Source organism: Lynx canadensis, chromosome D3, assembly GCF_007474595.2.
Source record: "Lynx canadensis isolate LIC74 chromosome D3, mLynCan4.pri.v2, whole genome shotgun sequence".
Lineage (NCBI taxonomy): Eukaryota > Metazoa > Chordata > Mammalia > Carnivora > Felidae > Lynx > Lynx canadensis.
This window is the reverse complement of record NC_044314.2, coordinates 75,362,221-75,374,148: the sequence shown is the minus strand read 5'-3', so window position 1 is coordinate 75,374,148 and position 11,928 is coordinate 75,362,221. Positions and strand designations below refer to the sequence as shown.

The following is an 11,928-nucleotide window of genomic DNA, read 5'->3' as shown; positions in this document are numbered from 1 at the left end:
GACACAAGAGGGCCAGCTTCCCGACACAGACCCAAAGCTGTTTCTTCCTCCCTACCCCCAGGAAGTTGGTGCTGTTATTCTTGCATTTCAGAAAACAGGAAGCCAAGGCTCAGAGAGGTGAAGTGACTTAGTGAAAGTTACACAGCCAGTTTGGGTTCACGTCCTGATCTATTTGACCCGATTGGGGCACGTCTTGACAAATGGGTGGTTTTTATGGCTAAACATAGAGGCAGTGGGATTGTTCCTTGTCACTGGGGTGGTTCAATAGGCAAAGGACTGCTTTTTCTATTAACAATGGCGTGAACTTATTTTAAGGCAAGGGAATGGCATCTCGGAGCAATATAATGGTTTACAAAACAGCTGCAGACAGCTTAGCAGATCCCCTCCCTGCTGGATCCCCGCCAGGAAGGGGCTCTGGGGCAAGGGTGGAGGCACCTTTCTGGAGCTCTCTGGGTCTGAGCCGGGGGTGGGGCTATGGGAGGGAGCCCAAGGCCACCGGGCAGGAAGCAGGCACCTGGCCTATCGACAACGTGAGGCCCAATCAATGCTATCTCCCCAGGCCATGCCTGGCCAGACATTGATTTCTGCCGCTGTTGTTAACTCCCTGTTTATGTAACGCCTGAACTTTGCACAACTGAACCGTTTCATGTGCAGAAGAGAGCCCGTTGCCATGAAAACCAGGCTACACATGACAGCCGGGATGCGGCGGTATCCCTGTTTTATTGGCCTGCACTGAATGTATTTTAACCTTGATAAGTCAATAACTTTTTGTACAAAAGGAGATCTGCCAGGCGGGGTTGGGAGGGCCTGGTGGCCTTTCCAGGCCAGAGGGGGGGCGGGGCGGGCTGTGTTTAATCCCCTGGAAATCTCCCTGCCACTCAGAGCCTGGGAGAACCAGGCCCAGCTGGTCAGAAGAGCAGAGATCGACCTTGCGGGGGGTCGTGGGGGATCACCTCCACATCCGGTCGCTGCTTCCTGTTTGTTCAGGCCTCCGGCTAAGGCAGAAACCTATCACACAGACCCATCAGGGTTCGAATCCTGGTGCCGCCCACCCAGGAGCTCTCTGCCACCTCCAGCAAGACTGCTGACGCCAGCCTCAGGGTCCACGTCTCTAACACAGGCCAGCGGTTCTCCTTCATGGGCTTTGCCGCGAGGTTTACAGATCATGTATGAAAAGTACCTGGGGCAGTGCCTGGTCCGTAGTGGGGAATTATTACTATTGCTGTCACTTTGTTTTACAATAATAATCATTGATTCTGTGTACAGAGTCCATTAGACTTTTGGAAATGTTATATCTGTTTTCTCATTGTAGTCCTTCCTTGAGATAGGCAGGGCCAGGGTAGGTAGAGTCCCAACTCTCAGTTGAGCCCAGGGAAGCTGCCTGACTTGTCTAGAGGGGTCACATGATAAGATGGTGGTGCTGAATGAAGGAACAAAACCCGGGACTCCCAATCCAGTGCTCTTTCAACACTCCCCCTTCATAGGAATAGCCCCTGCGCTGCTGGTTCCCCAACAGCTAACCCCAGACTCAGCAGCAGACATCACTAATCGATGGCAGCACAGCCCTCTTTCCCTCCTGAGCCTCGGTGAGGAGGCCTCAGAATCCTCCTCAACACACAGCTGGTGTGTGAGATGAGCCTCAAATGAAACCGTATGCCCCGAGAGGGCTCTGGGTTCAAGTCCCACCTCGGGCCCAAACCTGCTGCATGACTTTGAGCACGGGCCTTCCCTCTCCGGGGTTTAACGGTTCCCAGATTCTCTTGGGTTCTGCCAGGTGTAAGGGACCCCACCACCTTCTGACTGCTCTCCCAACTCCCCAGGCATCTTGAACCTTCCCCAATTCTGTCAGCAAAATAACGACATAGAACCTACTCTGTGCAAGTGATTATGCAACGTGCTGGCGATCCAGTACCGATGATGACAAAGAGTCCTCCCCACCACCTCCCCAGAGCTGACAATCTAGACTGGGAGACAGAAGAGAAACAACTCAACCCACAAGGGCCCAGGGAGTTGCCGACAGTAATCAGTGCTGGGGAGGGAAAGCGAAGGAGGGTGCTGTCGGGGAATAATGCAGATGGGGTGGTCAGGAAGTGCTTCTCTGCAGATGTGACATTTGAGCTGAGACCTAAAGTATGATAATGCAAAGAGCAGAAGGAAGAGCGTTCCAGGCGGAGGGCACAGCTTGGGCAAAGGCCTCAGTGGAAACAGTTTGGCACCTGCAAACAATCAAGGGGACGCCAAGGTGGCCAGAGGGGAGCATGGCAGGGGCCAGTCCCCAGGGCTCCCTGGGCCTCCTCAGCCCCCCTCTTCTGGGCTCCTGGCCCCATCTCCCTGGCCTGCCCTAGAGAGAGACTCTAGGTACTTGGGGGGCAGGGCTGGGTGAATAACAAGGTTACACGTGCTTCTTCGTCTTTCCCCTTTTCTCCAGGAGGAGCATAAAGAGCTCTTTCTTTTCTGCTTATTAATAGCTCTGATTAAATTATCTCTGAAAAACCTACATGGTGTGCACCAATGGGGGCTCGGCTCCCTCCAGGCTCTGGCCTAGATTATGGCAACAAGGGCAGGTGAGGCAGGTGGGGGCTGGGGAGAGAGGCTGGGGCAGGCCTTCTCCCCCCACCAGGACAAAGGCTCAGTCTCTGCCTCCCCCGCCTCCCTCCCCAGCCCAGCTCAGCCTCTGAACCCCCTCCACTCTTGGGACACTCACAGCCCCCTCAGTTGGGACACTGGACCTTTGCATTGGCATTACCCTCTGCCAGGATGACTCTTCCCTCGCCCCTCCCCTTGGTTACCTCCTACCCATTTTTTAGGGGCTGCTGAGCAGCCTTTTCACCAGCACCAGCCCACTGGCTGGATCAGGTGCCTGCTCTATGCTTTTCCCTCCTGTTACCCTGGAAGATAAGTGCTAGCTGTCTTATCTGTCCCTTCCCCCCCCCCCCCATGAAACCTGAGACCCACAAGGTCAAGGACTGTGTTTAGATTACTGCTGAATCCCTAGTGGCTGGCACAGAGCAGGTACTTGGGAAATTTTGAATGAATGAACGAATGAATGAGCAGAGTGAAAGAGGGAACAGGCATGACTAACCTTACATATATAAGAAAGTGGGAACAAAAGTTCCAGGCTCCGGTCTCCTTGAGCAGTACCTACGTGGCAATTAACCCCATTTCCCGGTTGGGGAAAACCGAGGCACAGAGCAGATGAGCCACATGGCTATTAACCTGAAGAGTCAGGATTCAGATCCAGCCAGTGTGATGCCACTCCCTCCTCCTCTCCCTGCTTCTCCACTACAAGAGAACAAAACAAAACCTGGGCCACATTTATTCATTGGTTCAGAGATGGACTCAACAACACTTTACTGAGCACCGACTGCATACCAGGCCTGTGCTGGGGTGAAAGCAGTTCAAGTGCAGCTCCTGCCCTCACAGAGCCCTCAGGTTGGCGGGGAAGACCGTCAAATAACTGGGCCATTATAAAATAGACTGGGTACATCTAGGAAGGGGGGAGCGCTCCAGCCTGGAGGGCAGTAGTCAGGGAAGGCTTCCCGGAGAGGGGGCACCCTAGCTGAAGTCTGAAGGAGGAGCAAAAGTCACCTACCTGGAGGGAGGATACTCTAGGTGGAAGGGACAGAATGGGTAAAGACCTGGAAGTTAGCCACCTGAGAGGCTGTGCAGGTATTGCAGCAAGGCTGGGATACGGTGAGGGCTGAGGTGCTGGCTGTTCCACAACCCCTTCAGGGCCTCTTGAACCCCTGGCTGGAGCCGGCATTCAAGCGCTGGCCCGCCTGGTGGTTCTGTGGACCGTGGCAAATCTATCTTGACACTGTCTCCATTCACATAATGCAGAGTTATCGCACGTGACCAATAGCAAGGGAAGGCTGGATCAAAGCTGGGAACTGGAGGGCCAGGGGACACTGACGGGAGGGCCTGACCTCAGGGAGGTAGGCACTGTGAGTATGGGAGGGTGTAAGTGAAGACCTGAGGTTGAGCATCTGTGAGGCCGTCCACCTGCCTGGAGGGGCAGGAGAGGAACCTGGAAGACTGAGCTCTCCGCCTATACACCTGCCCTCCAGCCCACCGCTGCCTGAAATCCCACCATTAGCACATCACGGGCTCACGGACCTTCGGAGATGGAGGGGCCTTTTTAAATTTTTTTTTTTCAACGTTTATTTATTTTTGGGACAGAGAGAGACAGAGCATGAACGGGGGAGGGGCAGAGAGAGAGGGAGACACAGAATCGGAAACAGGCTCCAGGCTCTGAGCCATCAGCCCAGAGCCTGACGCGGGGCTCGAACTCACGGACCGCGAGATCGTCACCTGGCTGAAGTCGGACGCTTAACCGACTGTGCCACCCAGGCGCCCCTGGAGGGGCCTTTTGAGAACTTCTAACCCCCTGGCTGTACATTGGAACCACAGTGGGACCTTTGGGGGCTACTGAGTCAGGGAGGGGTGCCAGCTCAAGAGAGTCCGATTGGTAGGGCTCATTTATAAGCTCCACCCTCCATTTTATAACAGAGGAAACTGAGGTCCAGAGGAGGAGAGGAAACTTGCCCTCAAGGCCACAGCCAGTCAATTAGTGGCCGGTATGGGGTGCAATAAATCAAGTTCGAGGGCTCCGGTGTTCAGGACCTGGTTCTGTCATTGTGTGACCTTGTGCAAGTCACATGGCCTTCCCCGGCTGTGAGATGTGGATCACAATCGAATAGACCTCACGGGGTTGCTACGAAGGTAAGAGGAGATAGAAAGTGATATAAACAGCACTGAGCACACAGCCTGCACATAGTAGGTATCAAGTCATGGTAACCTACTATGGAAAAAAATCCCAAACTTTGGAAAATAAATGGTGTGGCCCCATAGCCTTTTTCTGCACTTCCTCTCTTTTTTCCCAGGTTTGGTTTGTTTGTTTGTTTGGTTGGTTGGTTGGTTTTTGTCCCTCTCCCTGCACCTGGCTTGAGTCCTGCACCGTGTTCTCCCCACCTGTCCACACCCCAGGTCCACCCAATGTGTTGCCCAGGCAACCTGCCCAGGTGTCACTGGAAGCTCTGGCAGCTGGCCCCTGGAACAGCTTGAGCAGAAGCGGCTGAGGGTTGGGTCACGTTCCCAGGTAAATCCCCACCCCCACTCCAACTCCACGAGGGTTGGGTGGGTCAGCCCGCGAGAACTAGAGCAGGGCACCGAAGCCAGGAACTACTGGGAATGGCACTCGCAGCAGCCGCGAGGACCTGAAATAGGGCCAGCTCCTGCCCTAGATAAGGCGGCAGGTGGCCTACTTGGTCGGGCCCTGGAGCTCCCCCTCTGGCGCCTCTCCCAACCTCTGGGTAGGGGGTGGGCTGGATCCTAAAAGTAGGCTAGGGCCTGACTATAAGCAACCCATCTCACTGGGTACACTCACCAGGGTCTTCAAAGCCTTCCGTGTCTGGATGACCACTGTTGGCATTCGTGAAGCATGTAGTGTGTTCTGAATCCTTTCCAGCAATAACTTTTTGTCCACACAAGAACCCCCTAAAATAGGACTTACGATACACAGACAAGACAGGCACAGAGCCACGAAGACAAATGACCAAAACCAACAGCTAGCAAGGGCAGGGATGGAGTGCCACCCAGGTTCCATGGGCTCCAAGGGGTCACAAGACACGGGCTGCGGTCACACAGACATAGCCGGCTGCGGTTCTGCCTTTCTGTAGGGACCCTGAAGTCTTTCCTAGAAAGCTGGCTCCCCAACTTGCTGTGTGATGGACACATGGCAACGGGGAGAACTGTCCCTCCCAGGACTCAATTTCTCCAGCTGTAAAATGGGACTGCTAAGCAGGCCACCCGTGGGCTCTCAGACAGACCTACTGAGAGCGTATGGAGCTGCTTAGAAAGTGAAACACAAGGTGCAGTACAGTTTGATGGGTTCAAAATCTGGACACCAGGTGATACTGTGCCTCAGATTCCCCATTTGTTAGGTGAAGAATGCCTGGGCCTGCCTCCCATACATGTGGTGTGGATACTATGAGATGGACCTTGCAAAGAGCACGGTGCCTGGGTTTATAGTCAGTGGTTCACAAATCTTAAATGTGATGCCAGAAATCATTGACTGCCAAAAATAGGCCTGGGGGCAAAACACTCAGGACCGAGTGTCACTTCACATCTCTTAGGGCCAATTTCCTCCATAAGTTGGGAGTGTAATACTAGTACCCACCATATCGTTTTTCTCATCTGTTAAATAGGGATGATAATACCAACCCTCTAAAGGGTTGTTGCCAGGCTTAGGTAGAGTACTTCATTACATAAGAGTTAACTTGCTATTATTTTTAACAAAATTCCTCATAGGGTTGTTTCTAAGATTATATGAAACAATGCAGATAATGCTCTTAGCACAGTGCCTTGCCCCAAATATGCGCTCCGTAAAGGATACTGGTTTTTCCACAGCTGGGTCCCGACAAAGGGACTACAAATACGAGCATGCTCTGCGCCCCAAGTCGGGGCCCCTCCGCCCGGCGCCGGCGCGCTGCATGCCGGGAGTTGCAGTCCTCGCGAGGTAGGCCCCGCCCCGCCCCAGCTTGGGGGAGGAGGTTGGAGAGCCGCCCTGCCGGCCTTTGAATTTTGCCGCGAAAAGCGCGCGTGGCGGCCCCTGGCCCCGCCTCCCGCAGGACGCGGCGCCGCGTCACCCTGGTAACCGCCTCTCGGCCGCCGCTGATTGGGCTGGATCGCAGGGGGCGGGCGGGGGGCGAGACGCCGCGGCCGCTGCCGGCGCTCGCGCCTGTCAGTCGGGCCGGAGCGGAGCAGCGGGCAGGACTGCCGGGCTGGCGGCTCCGCAGAAAGGCTGCGTGCTCCAGCCGGGGGAGGTGAAGAGCCCGGCCCGCCGCCTGCGGGACGCTGCGCGCGGCACCCGGGCCTGAGGCGAGGCGAGGCGAGGCGCCGGCGCGCGCCAGGCGGCGCGAGGCTGAGGCCCCGGGAGCCCCTGCGCGCCGCCAGGGGCCATGGGCGCGTGAGAGCCCGGCGCGCGCCGCCCCTGCTGCAGCTCGAGAGCTCGCACGCCCGGTGTACCGTCCTCCAGGCCATTCCCACGTCCGCCCTGCGCCACCCGGACCAGTTATTTCGCGGCGCCGAGGCCCCCGGGACTGCATCCGAGCCTCCGCCGCCCGCTGCCGCCGCCGCGGCTGCCTCTGCTCTCCAGCTTCCCCTCCCCCCACACCCAGGGCTTGGAGTAGGAGGAGGAGGGGCCGGTGCATTCTCGCCGCCGCTCTTTGCAACCTGCGGGGGCCGGTGCATGCCCGGCGAGGAGTCGGGGCCGCTGCAGGTGCGTGCAGCCCCGGAGGAGACGACCCCCTCCCGCCCCCGGGCGGACCTGGGGGCTGCGAGCCGCGGGCGGGCGGTCTTGCGAGAGGAAGCAACAAAGACAGGCTGCAGCTGGGGCCGGCGAGAGGGGCCGCGGCCGCCCGGCTCCTGGCGCGGGCGGAGAGGGCGCCCCGGGGAGCGGCGCGGGCCGAGCTGCAGCCCTGAGCAAGACCCCGAGGGGAGGCGCAGCGCCGCCCGCCGGACGCGGTGAGCACAGGCCCCGGTGAGGATGCGCCGCCTGAGCGCCCGCACCGCCCGGGTCCCGGGCGGGCACGACCCACGCTGAGCCGAGAGACCCGCCACCGCCGACTTCGGACGGCGCGGGCCGGTGCCTGGATCACTCTCACCGACAACGTCCCTTTCCACCCGGAGAGAGGCATCGGCCCCCAAGGGGGGCTCCCTCAGGCAACATCTGCCACCTCTGCATGGCTGCGACCCGGCGAGCAGAGAGTCGTCGCCGCTGAGACCTGGTGCCCTTCAACGGCCTGGCTGATCTGGTGAGTTGCGCGGGGCGGGGTTCCGGGCTGGAGCTGGGGGCACTCCCTGGCGTCTGGGCGGCCGGATCGGAAATAAAGGGGCCCTGAGCTGTTGGGAATCCTGAAGCATTGGTGCTCCTTGTCTTCCCCCCACCCCTTTCCCTCTCACCCGCAACTTGTCTAAACCGGCCAAGCGGCCGGAGTGGAGGTTGTGGGGACTCCACGGAGCCCTGGGCGAGGCGTATGCCAGAGAGGAAAGGTCACCCCACCCCTAAAGCCAACAGACAAAGATAGCAGCTCTGTCATCCGAAAATTCCCTGGGAACTCCCGTGTCTTGGAGGGCTGGAACCCTCGGGGTTCTCCCAAGCAGCCTCTGAGATCCTCAGGGGACATCAGCTCAGGGCGGGGGGGGGGGCGGGGGGGGGGTGTGGAGTCCTGGCCGTGCAGGTGGTTGCGTTTGAGGATTGCGCCCTCCAGGGCTAGACCATAGCAGGGTCTCCTGTACAGCCCTCGTTCTTCAAAAAATCTTGCAAGGATGGTGGGTTCTCCAGTGGGGCCACAGCGTGACGTCACTGCCAGGCTTCTGACGTCACGGGTTGCCTGGGCGACGCGACTTGCCTTGACCCAGGGCCGGAGGGGGCGGGGTTGTGGTAACTCCTGGTGAGACCTGATGCCTTTGGGTAATGGAGGGGTGAAGGCAGATTCCCCCACTCTCAACTGTAGTCCTCTGACCTAAATCCCCAGCTCTTGGATGAGGTGGGGGAGGGAAACAGTGCCAGCTGTCCCGGCTGATGCTCTTCCCCCCAAGGACAGGTGTTCAGCTTTGCCCGTATAGCCTGGCACTGCCTGGGGGCTCAGGACTGCCAAACAGAGCAGCAACTTTATGCTTTCAAAAGGGATGCTACGGTGAAGACCTCGAACCCCACCATACATACACCCAGCCGGGAGGCCGAAGTTCCCAGGGCCCCCAGAGAGACGGGGGACCCCTGCCTTAAAACAGGCCACTTCCACTCAGGAAAAAGTGTGTGCTCCCCCAGCCAGGGAAGGTGCAGGGCAGCTGCTGCCTGCCAGCCCTCAAGTCTAAGGGTTTCCTCTGCTGCACAACCCCAAGATGAAGGGCCTCGGCCAAGCCTGAACTCCTGTCGGCCCCGCTCTCCTTTTGGCATTTAAGATGATTTTGACAGGCACAGTGTGGTGCTCATTAAGTGAACAGAGGGCAAGTCAGGCCCGTCAGTGCCAAGGTCTGAATGAAGTGTGCCCCTGCCAGGGGCCAGCTTTGATGGGGTCAGGCACCAGCCCTTTCTTCCCCACACCCTTCAGGCACTGGCCCTGTTCCTTGTGAAGGCCCAGAGATCCCCCCAGCCAGTATCCTGCCGCTGGTTCTTTGATTCCTCTTCTGAGTTCCTTCCAGCAATTGCTACCATTGTCGGATGTGGGTGAAACTGCCGAGATCACATTTTGAGGTAAAGGTTAGAGAACTGTGTCATCGCTTCAGCGTGGGGTAGGGTGAGAGCAGAGGGAAGTGTGTGTGTGTGTGTGTGTGTGTGTGTGTGTGTGTGTGTGTGTAGGAGGAGGTCATAATGAGAAGCCAGGCCCTAGTCTCTATGCAGCCAGCATTTTTTCTCTTCTCCTACCCAGCTCTCTAGCTAGATTAACAGGTCAATAAATATCAGTGGAGCTGCTTTTGGGGGCTTGGCAGGGAGATGATATTTCCAGCTGAAATGGTGTCGTTAAACACACAGGCTTCCAAGGACAGAGCAACAGCAGATGGGGGGAGAAGTGGGAGAGGTGGGCAGAAGGGCTGTTTGCACTGCCTCTCGAAGCTTCCCAGTTTAGAAACAAACCCGGAGTGTGCGCCAGAGATCCACAAACACAGGCAGTTGGAGGTCCTCCGTGGAGTATTTACACTTCCACAGCCAAAGCGGAGGGAAAGGCTGTCAGAATTGGGCAATTCCTTCTGTTCCCTTCCCTGGGCTTGGCAATAGCACCAGGCGACGAGCAGGAGGGAGTGCCAGCTTACCCAGTGTCTCCCTGTGTGCCAGGCATCGTATAGGATCTCAGTTACCGCTTGGAGTGGCTCGTGCGCTGTGGCCCATTTTACAGGTGAGGAAACAGGCTCAGGTGCTCAGCCAGGCAGCTGTAGAGGTTTGGCTCTGAAGTGCTTTGGCTCCGGAGTCCTCAGGTCTTCCCACACCCTTCCACGGGTGGAGGGGAGGCCTTACACCACTTGTTGGACAGGGTCCCTGCAAAAGTCGGGGACTGTCGGCTATGGAGGGAGTCTGGCCTCACCAAGGTTCCTTCCTGCACTGAAACCTGGGTTTGAATCCTGCCTCCCCGTTACCTACAGGATAGTGTTGGGCAGAGTAGCAACTTCTGCCCTGGCCTTGTGGACACCCTGCTTCCCTCACCCCTGGCACCCCTCTTCTCCAGCACTGGGGGAAGGAAGGTGGGACATGAAGCCTGCCTGGCAGGAAGGGTTGAGAGAGCTGGCCCTGGGTTCCTTGTCATCTGCCCCTCCGGGCTCCCCCCAGGGAGGGGTGAGGCTTCAGTCAGTTACTGCAGGGACCCTCTTGGTAGGCACTCAGCTGGTAGGGAAGTCAAGGATGTAGGTGGGTCGGTGGCAACTCTGGTAGATGTGGCTCCTGACCCAGTCTGGAGGTTGAGGAGGGCCCTCTAGGAAGGGTACAAGGTGACTCTGGACAAACAAGGATCTGCCCGGCAGAGAAGTGCAGAGTGTTCTGGTCATTGGGTGTGGCCTGTGAGTGCTCTGGGGGTGCTGAATGAGGGGAAGGGGTGGCCTTGGGGTGGATGTGTCCTGGAGATTTAGGTAGATGGGAGAGGTTTGAGCAGGGGAGAGGTTTGGGCAGGGGAGAGGATCCGGCAGGGCTCCCTTAAGAGGGATGGTAACCCTGGACAGTCTCCTCTCTCAAGGTTAGCTCCCTCCCCCAACCCCCCAGTAATCCTTATCACTGGTCTAATTCCATGTAAGCTCGCCCATCCCCTATCCCTTCTGAGCGTCACAGTTGCTCTGGCGGGGAGGGGGCAGGGTTGGGCTGAGTTGCTTAACCCCCTGTGGTGGGCAGTGGCTCATGGTTAAGAGCCAGGCTATGGAATGGGTCCACCCTTGTTGGCTGTGTGACCTTGGGTGAGTAGCTTTGCCTCTCTGAGCCTCATCCTCAGAACTGGGCCGCGAATGACTCTTCCTGCCCCACCCGGAGCCAAAGATCAAAGACTGCAGGGTAGGCAGGGACCCTCCCAGCTGCCTCTGCTGGATCTCCCACCCACCTACCCAGGGCACCCCACGTGGTGAGCACACGTGGCTCCCATCTGAGCTCCTATGGGGCTGGGGCCTGGCCAGGGCCCCCTCCACCTTCCAGTCCCTCACGAACCAGAGGAAGCAAGCGGAGCAGCTCATATTCATGAACCGTAATTCAATCAGGCGGCGATTCCTCTGGGCTCCGGGCGGGGGTGAGAACGAGGAGGCGCGCACAAAAGGGCCGCTTTATTACCTCCCGCGGGCCGGGAATTGCTGTTCTCCCCCAGCAGCGGCCGGAGCCGCCTTTATTGTGTTAACCCATTTGCGTGTCAAGAGCTATTGTGCGCTTTCTCCGCCTGTGTCGGGCGGACTGCGGGCGGAGGGCTGCACGCCGGTCGGTCACCTCCGTGGGCGCCGCCCACCGCCCTGATTGGTTGCTAAGTGATTTGCATCCAAGGTAATCACTTTTATCTCAGAAGGATGTCGACTATAATTATAAGCTACTGACATCTTTTGAAATCTGCCTAATGACTATTTTAGTCTGCACTGGGCTGGGGGTGGGGAAGGGGATTCTGGAGGCTGGGGTGGGCGGAGAGGAGGCTGGAAGGGGGATGGATTCCTTACACCTGGACCATTGATTCGTTAGTTGAGAAATATCGGAGTGCCTACTGCATGCCTGGAACAAAAGAGGGGTTCTGAGATGGATCCGGGTTGCATTTGTGTGGGTGGAGTTAGTACCATTTCAGAGATGGGGAAATAGAGGCCCTGGGGAATATGAGCCACCTGCCCAGAATCACAGACCCAGTAAGTGGTTGGAACCTGAGTCTCTCTGACCCCCAAATTCATGTGCTGGCCGCCGGATAGGGGTGCAGACAGAAA

The 11,928-nt window shown here is 57.7% G+C and overlaps 1 protein-coding gene across 1 annotated transcript in view; it reads left to right on the top strand.

The window, feature by feature from the left end:
• Nucleotides 1-6,985: 6,985 nt before the first annotated feature.
• FAM222A (family with sequence similarity 222 member A) overlaps nt 6,986-11,928 on the top strand; it is a 55,703-nt gene continuing 50,760 nt past the window's right edge. Inside the window, exon 1 of the mRNA XM_030336642.1 lies at nt 6,986-7,814. The gene's annotated coding sequence lies outside the window, so the exon portion shown is untranslated. The remainder of the gene's footprint in view (nt 7,815-11,928) is intronic.